The 16,780-nt window shown below is 38.3% G+C and overlaps 3 pseudogenes; all 3 read right to left on the bottom strand.

Moving 5' to 3' along the window:
• Positions 1-173: 173 nt before the first annotated feature.
• On the bottom strand, positions 174-1,767 carry LOC125209494 (berberine bridge enzyme-like 23 pseudogene; annotated as a pseudogene).
• Positions 1,768-2,581: 814 nt separating this feature from the next.
• Positions 2,582-4,471, bottom strand: LOC125210991 (monolignol oxidoreductase AtBBE-like 13 pseudogene; annotated as a pseudogene).
• A 4,178-nt stretch (positions 4,472-8,649) lies between these two features.
• LOC125209493 (berberine bridge enzyme-like 8 pseudogene) lies at positions 8,650-10,242 on the bottom strand (annotated as a pseudogene).
• Between the last annotated feature and the right edge of the window lie 6,538 nt (positions 10,243-16,780).

The following is a 16,780-nucleotide window of genomic DNA, read 5'->3' as shown; positions in this document are numbered from 1 at the left end:
TAGAGTAAAATATTGTTGTCTAATGGATCGAACATCGTAGAATGATTAACTAATTCGTGTTTAGCCCAATGTCAGATTCACAAATGAGCCCTCATCACATAAACCCATAATTACATATAGTAATATAGGAATAATATAAACCTATTAAACTAAAACAAAGAGAAATTGAGAACACAAGTTATACAACCATTTTCTTGTCTAAATCCTTTCCTATAATAACAACATAGGAATACTTTGTTGATGCCTAAAAAAATTGTGAGGATCAGCCATAGTTTTAACCCTCACCAATCTCTCAAAATTCCCCTTAAAATATTTCCTCCCCCACACAATCCCTCGCGAGTAGCTCGACTCTGCCCCCTCGCCAAACCCTAAATCGAGATCTCTGTAGTTCAAGTAAGCCCCGCGAGGCGACGAAGACACGTATCCCTCCATAAAGCCATACACCTCATCAATCCAGCCCACGTGTCTCGTCGTCTCGCCACCATCCCACTTCACCAAATACTGTACGTTCAACAAATTCCCCTTCCTATGTGGAAACGGCGACTCGCTTTCCCCAATTTCGTCCATTTTCCCGCCAAAAGGATCCATGATCGCGAACGCTATATCCTCCCGCGCAAGCCTCTCGATAATGCCGGACAAGGCGGATTCCGGCAAAGGCCTTTGCACGAAATCTGATTTCGCCTTGAAAGAGCTCTTGTACCTCACAATCCTATCCAGCAAAACCTCCGGCGAGCTGCTGGATTCGAATCCGGCGAAGTAGATCGCCGATTCGATCCAGCTCATCTCAATGCAGTCTAATTCCTTCACCCCTAATTCTGGAAACCTCATCTTCATCAACGGCAGCAATTCCTCTGCATTTCCCAAAAACAGAGCATTGAAGATTGCTTCGCCGGTCCCGGCGATGTGTTGAAGAACAACTCGTATGAAGAGATTTTCCGGTAGTCGACTCGCGACGTGCTGCCATTTTCCGACCAATTCAACCGCTTCCCCGTCTAGTTTCCGCTTCACGGTGAAAACAGTGACTGTTTCTGGGACTCGGACGAGCTTGATCCTCCACGCGAGGATGATCCCGAAGCTCGCCCCTCCCCCGCCTCTGATTGCCCAGAATAGATCCTCGCCCATAGATTTTCTATCGAGAATCTCGCCGTCAGCATTCATTAAATACGCGTCAATCACGTTGTCGGCCGCGAGGCCGTTTTTCCGGACCAGCGTGCCTAATCCGCCGCCGCTGATGTGGCCGCCCACGCCAACGCTGGGGCACAGCCCAGCGGGGAAGGCGTGGACTTTGCTCTTTTGAGCTATATTATAATATAGTTCGCCAAGTGTAGCACCGGTCTGCACCCAAGCCGTCTCGTCCTCGAGATGGATGCTGATTGAGCGGAGGTTGACTAGGTCAACGAGCACGTACGGAGTTTTACATGTGTAGGATAGGCCCTCGTAGTCGTGGCCCCCGCTCTTTATCCTGAGTTGGAATCCGTGCTTCTTGGAACACGTTATGGCGGTTCGAATCTCACCAGCGTTGTACGGGGTGATGATGAGCTCCGGTTCTGAGGTTGTCGAGTTGATCCATCTCGGATTCTGCTCTGCAGACTGCAGGAGACTGCGATACGATAGAGAATTTCGAGAATGGATGAAATCGAATTTTTTGATGTATCCTAAAGAAGGATTACTAGACATACATTGGATAAAACTTTCTTGATTTGCATAGCAAAACCTTACGAAAATTTGTGAGAAAACTAGGACACGAACTAGTATGTGAGATTCCATTTGCTGCCTCTTTCAAACAAGTCATGAAAATATTATGGACTATATATAAAGGTGGTGTATTGTTGCTATGACTCATTATTATATAATTATTCATCTAGGATTACATTATAACATTAATTTAGTTGAAAGGGAGGTGGCTATGACTAGTTATGATCATATGATTATCCTCTAAGATTAACTTAATTGAAGGGAGATGGCTATGACTAGTTATGATCATATGATTATCCTCTAAGATTAAGTCGTAAAATACAATCTCATGAATCAAACAGTACATATATTCAATTATGAAATATAATCTTGAATGGTTCCAAAGTGCTCCGTATATCTTTGTTTAAAAAATTTAAATATTTAATGATAGAAATCGGTGATTTCAATGGTTGTAGTAGTAATTAACTTTTATATTGAATGTCCATATATAACAATTATTCGGCAGCAAGGAATATAGTTATAATATGAACTGTTGTGTGGATTTAATAGGCAATAATATTCGTTTCTAGATTCTGCTAAGTGCTTATCTAGTTATTTGTACTTTCAATCAAATTAAAATACTATAGTAACAACTAACAAGAAATTAATAAAATTAAAAATTGATTATCATTCCATATGGATTCTAGTCAAAGCCGTCTGGGCATTATGAGCAGACACTATATAGTAGTATGATATATTAATACAATAAACTGTGTTTTGCCATGTTGTTATTTTCCAACCTATTAATATTTCTTTTTGTAGCACTATTTTAAATCATGAATTATTCAAATTTTTGTGCATTGTTTTCCCTATTCAATTTATATGAAGCTAATGAAAAAACATGAAATTTAAAAACAACCAAAATAATCACTTAATCAACACACAACTGATTTTCAGCCTCCAACACTGAGATCACAACCAAAACACAAAGCATTAAAAAGTAAAATCCCAACAAATTTACAACACAAATACATGATACATGAAAACACCAACATCAATGAATCATAGTCTCCCCTGTTCCATCTGCATCCATCAATGGCAGAGTAGGAATGCTCTGTTCATGCCTGAAGAAATTATCCGGATCAACCTTCGTCTTCACCCGCACCAGCCTCCCGAAGTTCCCCTTGAAATACCTCATGCCCCACGAGCTCGCCTCAATGAAGCTCGACCCGTTCCTGTTCTCTCCCAAGTCGAGATCCCTGTAGTTCACGTAGGCTTCTCGAGGAAGCATTGAGGCATATGCGGCCATGTAGTCGTAGAGCTCCCTTATCCATGCCACGTGCTTCGCCTCGCTTTCTGGCTTATCGTCGTTCCAAAGGGTTAGGTATTGGATCTTGTAGATCACCCCTTTCCTGTGTGGAAACGGGATCTCAGACTCCGGAATCTTCCCCATCATTCCACCGTAGGGATTTAGTATCATCAGTGGCGAATCCTCGGCCTTCAGGCGGTTCCAGAGTCCGACTAGGCCAGACTCTGGAATTGGCTTCCTGACAAAGTCCGACTTCGCCTTGAAGTAATTCTTGAAAAGGGACTTCCCCTGAAGCAGGACTTCAGGGGGAGTTTTGGCAGGATAACCTGCAATGTAGAGCACAGATTCAATCCAACTCATTTCTATGCAATCTTTCCGCGTCAATCCAAGTTCAGGAAAGCTCGCTTCGACAAGATTGATCAGTCTGTCGGCCCTGCCAAGAAACAACGCATTGTACAAGGTTTGCACCATCCTTTGGCCCTTCTGGGGGCCGTCTGCCGCCTGTATGATCACCCTGATGAAGAGATCCTCATCGAGTTTGTCAGCAATCTGCTGCCACTTGACGAGGATTTTTGTCGCGTCGTGTTCCAGGGTTTTTGGTACAGTGAATACTGTGACAATCCCTGGAACTGGGACTAGCCTCACTTTCCAGGACAAGATAATCCCAAAACTACCCCCGCCACCACCCCTGATTGCCCAGAACAAGTCCTCCCCCATCGATTCCCTATCAAGAATCCTACCACTGGCATCGACAATCCTAGCATCGATCACATTGTCTGCGCCAAGGCCATACTTCCGCATCATCGGACCGTAGGCCCCGCCTGTTATATGCCCACCGATTCCCAAACTGGGACAGAGTCCTGCAGGGAATCCGTGGGTTTTGCTTTTCTGGGATATCCTGTAGGATAGTTCCCCGACAGTAGCGCCTGCCTGGGCCCAGGCGCTATTGTCGAAGATATCCACAGTGATGGACCGGAGTTTGGACAAGTCGAGTATGATGAACGGTTGGTCGGCTTGTGAGATGTAAGAAAGGCCCTCGTAGTCATGGCCGCCACTCCTGACTCTGAGCTGAGTCCCAAGCTCCTTAGCGCAGATCACGGCAGCCTGGACGTGCGATTCGACCAACGGTGTGAAGATGAGTTTAGGCTTTGGCATGGATGAGACTAGGCATCTTAGGTTTTGTGCAGAAGACTGGAGGATTGAGTTGAAAGAGGCGTTGGCCGGAGTCGAAAATGCGGTCGAGAAAGGGATGGAAAGCTCGGAGTTGAGGTTGATGCATTGATAGAAGGATTCATGAATTGGTTGGGAGGCACAAGAAGAGATTACTATTATTGCTACAAGTGTGTGTAGTGTGAGAAAAGAAGAGGTGGGATATCCCATGATGAATTTGGCATAGAAAGATTAGATTGAGAGGAGATGTATTTATGGGTGGTGTTGATGATAATGCAAAAGCTTTTAGCTAAAGATGGTAGTACATTATTTGAGTTAGGGCCTTGGAATGATTAAGGTTAGAAAATGGGTTAATTTGCTTTTAGGAAGTTGAAAGATTGGGGTTGCACTTTTGACTGAGACTTTGGATTGCAACATTTTCTATCTCTTTATCAATATCATGAATAAGTAATGTTTTTGTGAATTGAGTTTAACCCTTCGTAAATACTCATTAATAAACTTGTAATAGGCGATTGATAGTGTTACTTCAAAGGCTCTTCTCAATCTTAAGTAGCGAAAATAGCACGTTTGTTCATAAGCTCAAGTGCACTCAACTATCTATAAAGTTCTGAAGATAGAGAGAGTTCACCTTAAACAAAATTGAAATACTTCTATTAGCAAAAACTTTGTAAAGAACATGAAAAAAAAAAAGAAAACAACAAAGCCCAACATTAACAAATTTTCAGTTATTTACTGTGCTATATTGCTATCAATTCCACCAATTATGGTGGTTCAACACCTCGTCCCTTAAGCATGAGGTCAGAGGTTCGATCTCTGCTCGTATGTGAATGGAGCGAACTATTTGGTCGCTTAGTATGATGACTGTTGACAATGTTAAGAAAAAACAATATATAAACCACAAGAAACAGATCATTGAATTTGTAATGTTTGCATTGGGATTAATTAGTGACATTAGACAGTTTATGATAGAATTGAAAAGGTGATTATAAAAGTAAAAAGTTATGTGTCCTCTAAGTAAAAAGTTAAGAATTTTGTAACGACTTTGCGGTAATTGGGGCGCTTACTATGTAAAACTCATCTTTATGGTCAAATTTAAAGATTTTCAGTTTTGACTTACACTACTTGTAGTTTTTGAGATACAAATTGCACTCAATTACGAATTATTGTCACTAAATTATTTTAAATATCAATAATTACGAATTGTTGTAATTAACTTATTTTAAGATACACTAGTAATCGATCATATCAATTGCTAGCATAAAAAATATTTTAAATTTAAAATCAACACACGCACAATCACATCATCTCCATCATTATATGCTAAGAAAAAGGTTGGACTAAAGTCCCTTTTTGATCCTTAACATATGACGATTTTTTGATTTTGGTCCGTAACATTATCTTTTGAATTATTTGATCCTTAACAAATAAAAATCGATCACATTTGGTCCGAAATGGATGGAATTGTTAAAAATTAACAGTCAACTAAGTTTAAATCAATTTTGACTGGATTAAGACTTTTAATTATATTTAATTAATGTATAATATCTAATTAACCAAAACCAGAAAAATAACAAAATTTTAAGTAAATAATAATTATCACTATTACAATATAAAATTAAACAAAAATTGATACAAGAAAAGAAAGAAAAGAAAGAGGAAATACGAAATCCCCTCATTCTCTGAATCGCGATATCGCCTCCCGCTCACAATCTATCTCACTTTGCAAACCAGCGAAGAAAGCCTAGTTTTCGCCGGCGAATCGGAGTGAGGTTCTCGCCGGCGATTCCACAGTAGTTCGCGGTGGCGATTTACATACAAATTCGTACCGGAATCGGAGGTCACGTCCACCGCCATTCCCACCGGTCTCTCTGCTATAGTTCGAACGGTCCATAGTTGGTGAGTTGAGCTTAATTGATGGAAGATGAAGAAGATGGAAGATGAAGAAGATGGAAGATTATACGAAACGAAGAAGGAGATGGAAGATGAAGAAGGATTCTAGGGTTTTTAAATGATTGAAGCAAAGTCTTTTAATAAATAAAACTAATTTTAAAAAAAATAGAATTGATTTGAAAAAGAAAAAGAAATCTAAATTTTTAAAGTCTAAATCCGGTCAAAATTATATTAAGTTTCGTTGACCGTTAAGTTTTAACGGCTCCGTCCATTTCGGACCAAATGTGATCGATTTTCATTTGTTAAGGACCAAATAATTCAAAAGATAATGTTACGGACCAAAATAAAAGAAATGGTCAAATGTTAAGGAATAAAAAGGACCTTTACTCAAAAGGTTGTTAGTGGCAACTTTGTGAAATTACTGCATGCATCGATAAAATTAGACATTAATTAGTTGGGACCAACGTCCCAATAAAAAGAATTTGCAGGTGAAGCAGCAAATTATTATATTATCCAAAAGAGTTGGTAAAAAAGTATTACACTCGATTGATATGCGTCAGATGCGCATATATATACTTTCATCAACAAATTTACGTCTTTTATTAATATAAATCAAAATCATTGATGCTAGCGCCCCAGTTTTCTACTACCACGTAGGTTCAAATTAATTATGATTCATGATAATTAATAAAAAGATAATAAAAGGTTGATTATGCATGTTTTTTATGTAGAATAGTATAATAAGTTAATAATTAATAAAATCTCATTATGTTCAGTTGTAGTATTATGGTATCTAATAATTGAGTAGGATCAACTTGAATTTGTTAAATTTCTTCTTTGTAACGATGATGATTATGTTTTGAGCTTATGTGACATTAAGAAATATTCATTGATGATGTTTTGAGCTTATGTGACAGTGACATTAAGAAAAATTCATTCGCGCATGTATTTTAATCATAGACGGAGAAAGTAATACTAAAAAAATGCAGAACTTAAATATTAAAAGGCAATAGATATAAGTTACAGTCAAACCTATATTTAAAGTAAATAATACACAATTACATAAAACATGAAAACATACCACGTTTAAATCCATTAGTCCATTATTTGTATAATTCTAATTATTATTTTTTAAAAATTTAATAAAATATTATACCCACATGTCTATCAAATTAAAGATAACGATACAAATTTTCAACTTGCTTCTAGCCTTCCTTTTTCCAAACTAACGATGTCGATTTGCATAGGAAAAAAAAAGCCTCTTCAATACCCTTGTTATAAGCTAAACTCATTTAATAAAACTGTTGGTTCAGTTAATCAAATTAATCAAACTCAGCATATGGGCTTGTAAACTCATTTACATAAGCCAAATTAATTGATTGATTGGGCCAATAGTTTAAGGGGAGTCCACCAACCCAAATCCAAATTCAAACCCATTAATTTAAGTATAACATAATCATGCGGCACTATTTATTCTTCTTCCAATATTTTTCTTCGTCACAGAATTTCAACTTCAACATCTGGTGCAATTCGTTGTCCTATTAAGATTATATAGTTCGGCTTCGAGTCTTTTTAAAATCCCAATTAAACACCAAGTCCTTTAATGCAATTTCACATTTTTTGCTTTCATGAACAGTGCAAACGCAAATAGAGTTGTCAAATGGGCCGGATCACCCAGCCCGGCCCAGGCACGTTGAGGCCCGTCTATATTTAGGCCTAGCCCGCGTCTACCACCACATTTTATTATGGTATCTAGACGGGCCTGTCTATGGTATCAAATTAGTTAAGTTTTTTTTTAATGTAATTAGGTAATTAACCACTAATAATTGCATCGATAGAGAAATATACAATTGTTAATGGTTGATTATATAATTACATTAAAAAAACCTAATTATATAACGTTGGCCTCTGATGGGCTTGGGCCTGGGCTAGTCTCAGGCTTTGGCTGGACTTCGGATGGTCCCGGGCCTGGGTTTACAAAATAGCCCAATTGGAGCTCATTTTAACCAATGAGCCCAGCCTAGGCCCGCTTCGTTTCACTAATGGGCTGGGCTAGCCAAGTCCGGTCGACAACTCTAAACACAAATTATAAGTACACTGTTGAAAAATGCCAAACTATATTTTGTGGTTGTTATGATAACTGGATGATTTGAGCCTGTTTACCTCAAAATAGGATTTGGTGATTTGCTGGAGACTAATATTTAGCTTACAGATGAAGTGTTCTCTCACTTACCATGGCAGGATGTAGCATCATACAAAGACCATTTTTCAATAGATAATTTAATAAGTCCATATATGCTCGTCCCTCAAAATACACTAAACGGATGATTTCTATCAAATCATATTGTTCTTTCACTTCAAGTAACAAAATTTAATGTATACTAGCTAATTTATATCGTATATCTATTGCATCTTGAGTGAACAACATGTGGCACACCATTGAATTCAAGATTCCAAAATGTTTTTATTTCTTGCATAATTATAAATGAACTCGTATTATATCGCTATATGTCAATCATCATATAAAATGTTACAGTACTAGAAGCCAATATATATAGACGATCTTAATTAAGTAACATTATTGATTGAACATAAGAAATTTTAACCTAAAACTCCTTTCTTGTTTGGATTCTCTTATTTGGCAGAGGTGGAATGCTCTGCTCATGGCTAAAGAAATTAGAGGGATCAACCACACTCTTAATTCTCACCAATCTATCAAAATTATCCCCAAAATATTTCTTCCCATAAATCTTAGCCTCATTATAAGCATCCACGCCATCTCCCTCGGATTTGCTACCAATCTCAATATCTCTATAGTTCAAAAAAGCCCTCCTCGGGTTCTTGGACACAAACGGCTCCATGTAATCATACAAATCCCTCACTATCTCTAAATGTTTATCCACCACCCCCGGGCCTACTTCATTCCACATATAGAAGTATTGAATCTTGAAAATGTTCCCCTCCCTATGAGGAAATGCCGCCGCCGTCGCCGGAATCTCATTCATTCGGCCGCCGTACGGATTGAATTGCAAAGTAAAACCATCTCCGATCCGCCTGAGCAATCCATCGAGTCCGGTTATTGAAATTGGGCTTGTCACATAGTCCGATTTGACTTTGAACGTGGACGCGCCCTGGTTTTGGGCTAGCAAGTCCATTACTGGGGCGTCGTCGGGGAATTTTGCCCATCGCATGGCGGCTTTGATCCAACTCATTTCCTTGCAATGATGTTTCTCTAACCCTAGCTCGGGAAACTGCGTCGTGGAAATTCGGACGAAGTCATCTGAATTTCCGAGGTACATTGCTACAAAAGTAACGGTAGCTGCCGCGTTCCCACTTGGCAAGATTTCAGCCCTAACGAATAAATCGTTGTCGAATTTGTCGGCTATAAATTGCCAGCGGTGGAGAATTTCCGTCGCGTTTTCGTCTTGGGTTTTCGTGACCTCAAAAACCGTCACTGGATTAGGTATAGTGACTAATTTGACTTTGAACGCCAGGACCACCGCGAAACTGGCGGCGCCGCCGCCTCTGATGGCCCAGAAAAGGTCTTCGCCCATCGCCTCCCGGTCGAGGATTCTCCCGCTAGCATCGACTACTCTTGCATCGACCACGTTGTCGATGGAGAGGCCGTATTTTCGAAGGAGATTGCCGTAGCCGCCGCCGCTGATGTGGCCGCCGATTCCTAAGGTGGGGCAGACACCGGCCGGGAAAGCTAGGGTTTCGCTTGTTTCCCAGATTTTGTAGTATAGCTCACCAAGTGTAGCGCCAGACTGCACCCAAGCAGTGGGTGTGGGTGCAGTCTGGTTTGTCAGGTCTATCTGGATAGACCTCAGGTTTAACATGTCCAGGATGGCGAATGGGGATTTGGATGTGTAGGAGAGGCCTTCATAGTCGTGGCCACCGCTCCGGATTCTAAGATGCAGAGTGGCCGCCTTCGCGCATATCACGACCTTTCCAACTTGGGATTCGTCGGTTGGGGTTAAGATTAGGGTTGGTTTTAGGGTTTGGGAAGTTTTGAAACGGTCATTTCTGATGTATTCTTGGAGAACTGAGGTGTAGTTTTTGCTATGTGTTGTGTAAATTATGGATTGTGGGACATTTCTTGTTGTTAGGCATGGAATGAATGAGTCCGTAGAAGCGTAAGAAGAAGAATTCAAATAACAAAACAAGAGGAAAAGACTATAAAGCGGAAAGTGACTCATTGTATGTGGTATTGTTATGTTATTGTAATGTTTGCTCGTTGCGGATTATATATATAGTTGTTGATGTAGATTGATATGGTGGTATCAAGTATTAGAATTGATTGTCTTGATTTTCCTTTTCTATATTTTGTAACATTGTTATATTCAAATATCCCATTATTCATGCCAAATTTTCTATTTTTGTTTTGTGACAAAAGGTGCCACATAAATTTTTTGGAAAAAAAGTAAACTATCATTAACACATCCAATTAATCACTTTATATGGAGTAAATCTTTTTTTTCTCTTTATTCACACATTCAACTATTTTTAAGATAGAGGAAATACAATATTTATTATAAAAAAAATATTTTTTAATACACTATAGAAAAAGAAAACTAATCTGGTTATCTACTATAAAGTGTATTTGACTAGTCAAGTTTATAAAATCTTGAATGCAGGAGTACATGTTTGAATCGCGGTAATATTTTACAATGATTACTACATATGCTAGGTTATAATTCATTTATATAAGTTTATAGTTATATTCTAGACTTTCTAGGAGGTCAATAAGAATATTATTATTTCTTGTTGTTCATTAATTATGAAATGTGAACCACAGCAATTCATTCCACCGTCATTTTATAGAAAATAAATAGTGTAACATCCTATTTTATGCTTTCTCTCGTTTGATTTCCCATGCACTAATGAAAAACAAAAAAGCGTAAACATATCCCTTTTTGAAAACTAAATATTTCATATTTAATGATGGAGGGACTATATATCAATAAATATGTTGTATAAGCACATGTGTTGCTAATAAAGACTAATCATATTTCTAATTAAGAAGTTGATCCTGCACATTAGCTCATTCAATTCCCATCGTCTTCTTCACTTCACACAACACAAACAAGACGTAGGTTCTACATTTCTGAAAGTTGCATCTTAGCTTATCCCTCAGCTTGAACAACTATTAGTGCTATCAGAAACAATAGCAAAAATTCAAAAGTTAAGCTAATAAGTGTAGAAACCATATGAAATCTTCTATTTGTCGAGGAACCGAATAGAAAGTAAGGTCTCAACTGTCAGAAGAACGATTAGCTATTTTATGTACTCTATCTACAGTACACTGTGACGTATGTCTCTAATCGTCTAAAAGATACATAGCTGTAAAAAAATTCCACAGTTTAATTCAATATGGATTAAGGTGTGCTTCCGTTCTATAGTTTATGTTCCTTGATAGGTCGTATTCTAGACCTTGGTTACTAGTCAATATGATGAGCTTAATGTGCAGTATTTGCAAGAAAAGTTGCTTAAGTGTGCAAGAAAGGGTACAAGTCAGCAGGGAAATGGTCGGGAAACTCAAGTGAAAAGGACGCTAGAAGGGTGCAATACTGACCAGGATGCATGCCAAAAGGCTCGAGATAGAGAAGGAAGGAATGCTAGGAAACGACCAACTACTTAACGAGGGCAAAAGCGACAATGCACAAGGAAGATACAACCCTAATTTTAGGGCAAGCCACCCTATAAATAGACATGAAGAAAAACACATGAAGTCACACCAGCTCACACTTAGAAACCGCACTCATTGCAAGACTAGCTCACATACTTCCCGTTCCTCGCCGTCAGTTATGATCACTTGAAGGCCTTGGCACACCGCCAAGGAGAGCTTGCCATCACCTCATCCAGTTGTTGAAATTCGCAAGAACATCGTTGCATCGCTCGTGGGGCAAAACAATATTAACTTGCTTTCATAGTTTAACTTCGTATTTTGTTATTTTCGTTGAACCTATCATTTAATTTGCATCTTTACTATGTTTCCGAAGAATTGTGTTTTGATATTCAGACTCTATGGAATGAAGTTTATTTTTGTTTATCTGTTGGGTTGCAATCGTGTTCCGTTCTGCCTAGAATAGCTAGATCCAGCAGTTAGCGTAAATTTCCAAGTATTTGAAACATGGATGTTCTAGAATAGGTTAGATCTTACGTATTTTTCTGGTTGATCGATCATTTAATTTGTAGTTTATAACATGAGATCTATTTCTACGTAGTCATCGTCACCTTGCATGTTAGTCAGTTTGTGTAGATTTAGATTATCGGTCTTAATCTGCTCACTTAGTCTTTAATTCTGAATATTATTGTTATGAAAAATATTTTTGAGTTGTTAATGGAGTCTGGTTATTTCTGTTGAATTGCATACTTGTTGGAGAAGATAACTAACGGATCTGAAATCGTAAACCACTTTATGCTTTTTCAGCTAATTTACTTTTTGTCCTTTGCTTTTGTTAGTCCTTTCTGCAGATCTGACAGTACATCAAGTCAGTTCGTTAGGATATTCGCTCCAGCTTTTATTTAACCATTTTTAGTAAACTTCTACTTTTCACATGCACTCCAGTAGAGTAATTCTTCTCTCTCACTTACACCTTCTTACCTAGATATGAGATAGTCTTACCGGTCAGACGAGTACAAGTTACTGGTCAGATGAGTACAAGTCCATAATCACAATTTGCATTCATCGATCTCTGTAACGACCCGCCATTTTAGGGTACAATAATAATGGCGATCGCTATCTTAGGAAGACTTAAATGCATCAAAGATCATAGGCTAGGGTTCCATTTAAAAAGGGATTTAACCAAAGCATTTAATGAACAATTAAATAGGAAAAGAATAATGCCTTAGCAAAGGAATCCAACCAAAAAGCTATCGCAAAAAAATGCTTATCAAAGTTCCCAAAATAATTCTCAACCATTCCATATCCAAAATATTCCCACGAAATAAAAGTATTCAACCCAACCAAAAGATCACAATTTTTCATAATATAGCGGAAGCGACCAAGAAAGAAGTGAGGCTATGTATGGAGACACAACGACACTTTTAGTTCCAACAGATCATGATATTATTTCCTACTCAACACCGCCGCCCGCTCGTCATCGCTCAACCTGCACATAGGGAAAACACATGCAGGGCTGAGTACTATAATCATACTCAGTGGACTCATTGCCGAAAACAGTTTTATCAACAGTAGTAATTATCATGCCATTTTCAAGTGTCCATCGGGGTTTTATCTTTAGAACGACCCGAGGCACCAAAATATATTCTTTATCAAATATCACGGTCGCGCAACCATTTTTCACATCGACGTTTACCATATCCTCATTCTACATGACAAGGAATGCGGCCGCAATCCAGGTCACTAGACCGGCCAACCCGTACGCTGACACTCGGTCTAACATTGGTGTACACTAACCCAAGTAGAGTTTGCGGCTCTACAAGGATCCGAATTCGATTAAATCAATAGTGGAATAGCCACGAGGGATAGGCACGACAAAACAAATCAAGGCATGATAACACATATCTCATTCTCATCAATATCAGTTTAGGACAATGTCCTTATTTTAAAAGAAAGCCCACCTCGTCAGCTTAGCTCGATAGTATTCTCTTCTCCTCGTTTATCACGCTGAGAGCGCGAAGTATCACCTTTAAATTAGGCGTATCATAAATCAGTTTCAATCATTGATCCCAAATCATGCTTGTTCCCATGTTTCCCTTTTAGCCATCGATAAATCTTTAATATCATCATTCAAAAATCGAAGTACGATTAGCATATCATTTTTATTCGAATAACAACTCCAAATTCACTATTAAATCGTGTCACGCATGAGTGTTCTACACACACAACACACGCACACGAACACAACACATGTGCACACCGACCGAGGCGTGCACACACACACACAGTCACGCACACACACACTCACACATGTATCCCAAAAATTCACCGATTAATTTCCCCTTCACTCGATCTATATGCATGTGGACTCAAGAACACCGATTAATCGGTAGAAGAGAAGATAAAAATTAAAGTACCTTTTCCAAAAGAACGAATGGTAGAAACAATTTATAGCCTTGATTCTTCAATAAACTCTTGAATTTCAACTTGAATTCTTCTCAATTGATGAAGAAATCTTGGAGAAAAGATGAAGAAAATTTGGAGAGAGTGGGGGAGAGAATTTCGAAAATATGGGGGAGTGGGAGGCGTGATTTAGTGATGCTAGGGTTTAGGATCTCCCATGTATTTATAGAGTGCCAAAATAATATCTTTAATTAAGTAAATTAAAGATTTGAGAAGATATGGAGAGATTTGAATATAGTAGTTGGCGTGTAAAACCGTTGAGAACTAGGAGGATTTCGAAAATTATAGGCTATTTAATTAGTCTATAATTAAATTCAAATATTTCACGGAGTAGAATAATATATCACGGAGCAGAATAATTAATTAAATCCTCTCCAAATAATAGGAAAAGTGGCGTGATTTGCCTTCTTCAAAGGGATTCAAAATCAAATCCTAATTTAATTAGGATATGGCAATATCTTCTTAGATATGACAACATATGGTAAGATATTCTAGCATATTTATATTTATTCATGGAAGAGAATAAATAAGAGATCAAATAATATAATAAATAATTCCCTCTTCTCCAATATATGAGATTTTCGAAAATCTCATGGAAAATCAAAGTGGAGTTTTCGAAAATTCCAAGGTGGAATTAAAGTATAATCGGACTTTGGATTTAATTTGGATAATCATCCCAAACAAATAATTAAATCCAAGAAAAATAGGATTTCTTCTCCAAATAATTATAGGAGGGATCGAATAATTCCACATGATTAAATAATGCTCCTATTTAATTCTCACTCATCCTTTAGGAAAAATAATCCACCACAATTATATTACTCCGCATCAAATATTCACATATTTGAATTTCACTTCCACTTCACCTTTTTCCACGACTTTGACCATTCCACGACCATGTCATATTTTCCACATCTTTGACTATTCAATAACCACGTCATAATTTCATCAAGTTGACTATTCAACACAATCTAAATTCTCATACGCAATTAGGTCACAAAGACACCATGCAATTAATTACTCATCAAATAATCCACATATCATAACATTTAAGGCATTTAATGCAAAAATTTTATAACCCGAAAATTAGGGTTTGAAAAAAAAGTGGGGCGTTACAATCTCTGTGGGATTCAACCCTTACATCCGCTATACTAGCCAGTAGAAGTGTGTTGAGGAAATTATTGATACCAGGGTTTTAGGTCATCGTGCCAACGACACGACTAGGTTAGGAGTCTCCTCCTGACCAGTTGACTACATGAACTGTTAACACAGCAAGATCTAAACACTTTGATTATCTCACACACTCACAGTATGAATAATCTCACACACACAGAAAACACACATTAATCTTGAAGAAGAAAATGAGAGAGGGTGTCTTGGAGAAAGGGATTCTCTTTATTGATTAATTTCTGACTCTACAAGATACAAGAAATTGAGCTATTAATAGCTGACACTAAAGTGGTAACTGCCACTAACTAACAAAATCAAGAAACAAGAAACAAGAGCCTCAACGGCTACTTTCTAACAAACTAACTAACTCCAACGGCTAGTTTCTACTTGTTTCTTTCTCTACTCTTTAGCACTCTATCTTTTAGTTTCTAGACTGAATGTGAACTCTAATCTTACAATTCTCCACCTGAGTGCACACTTCAGTCCTTGCAGCAAACTTTGATCAATGCCTTGCAATGATCAAACTTGTCTCTCCCTAGAGACTTTGTTAGCATACCAGCTGGATTGTGTAAAGTGTCAATCTTGACCACCTTCACTCTTCCCTTCTCTGTTTCATCCCTGATAAAATGCAGCCTGACATCTATGTGTTTGCTCCTCTCATGAAAATATTGATGTTTAGCCAAACATATAGCTGAGCTGCTGTCACAATGAACAACCACGGTTTTCTTATCAAAACCAAAATTTGAGACCACACCCTGAATCCAAAAGCTCTCCTGCACTGCTGCTGTGAGAGCCATATACTCAGCTTCTGTTGTTGACAAAACAACAACACTTTGTAGTCCTGACTTCCAGCTGACCACAGTACCAAACATAGTAAAGAGATAACCAGTTTGGGACTTCCTATTGTCTAGATTAATAGCACAGTCAGCATCACAGTAGCCCACCACTACCTCTTCACTCACCTTATCACAACCATTGAAAACAATTCCCCAGTCACTAGTGTACTTCATATACCTCAGAATCCACTTAAGAGCATTCCAATGCTCCTTCCAGGATCAGCCATGTACCTGCTAGTAACTGATATAGCATGAGCCAGGTCTGGCCTAGTGCAGATCATAGTGTACATTATGCTTCCAACCACACTAGCATAAGGAATAGACTCTATCTCCTACTTGCTTAGATTTAGGAGCCTGCTCCTTTGATAGCTTGAAACTTTGTGAAAGAGGAGTTGGGGCAGCTTTGGCATTGTCCATCTTGAACCTCTTCAGAACCTTCTCAATGTAATATGTCTGTAGTAGCCATAATTTCTTAGAGCTTCTGTCTCTCTGGATGTTAATCCCCAGGATCTTTCTTGTTTCACCCAGATCCTTCATTTCAGAACTAGACATCAGATTTGCCTTTACTTTATTTATCTCAGTCACAGATGGCCCTGCAATGAGCATATCATCTACATAAAGTAATAGATAGGCAACTGGAGT

This window comes from Salvia hispanica, chromosome 3, assembly GCF_029641045.1.
Source record: "Salvia hispanica isolate PSC_SH4W2 chromosome 3, Shi_PSC_v1, whole genome shotgun sequence".
NCBI classification, from domain to species: domain Eukaryota; kingdom Viridiplantae; phylum Streptophyta; class Magnoliopsida; order Lamiales; family Lamiaceae; genus Salvia; species Salvia hispanica.
The sequence above is the reverse complement of the archived record's forward strand: the minus strand, read 5'-3'. Positions and strand labels throughout refer to the sequence as shown.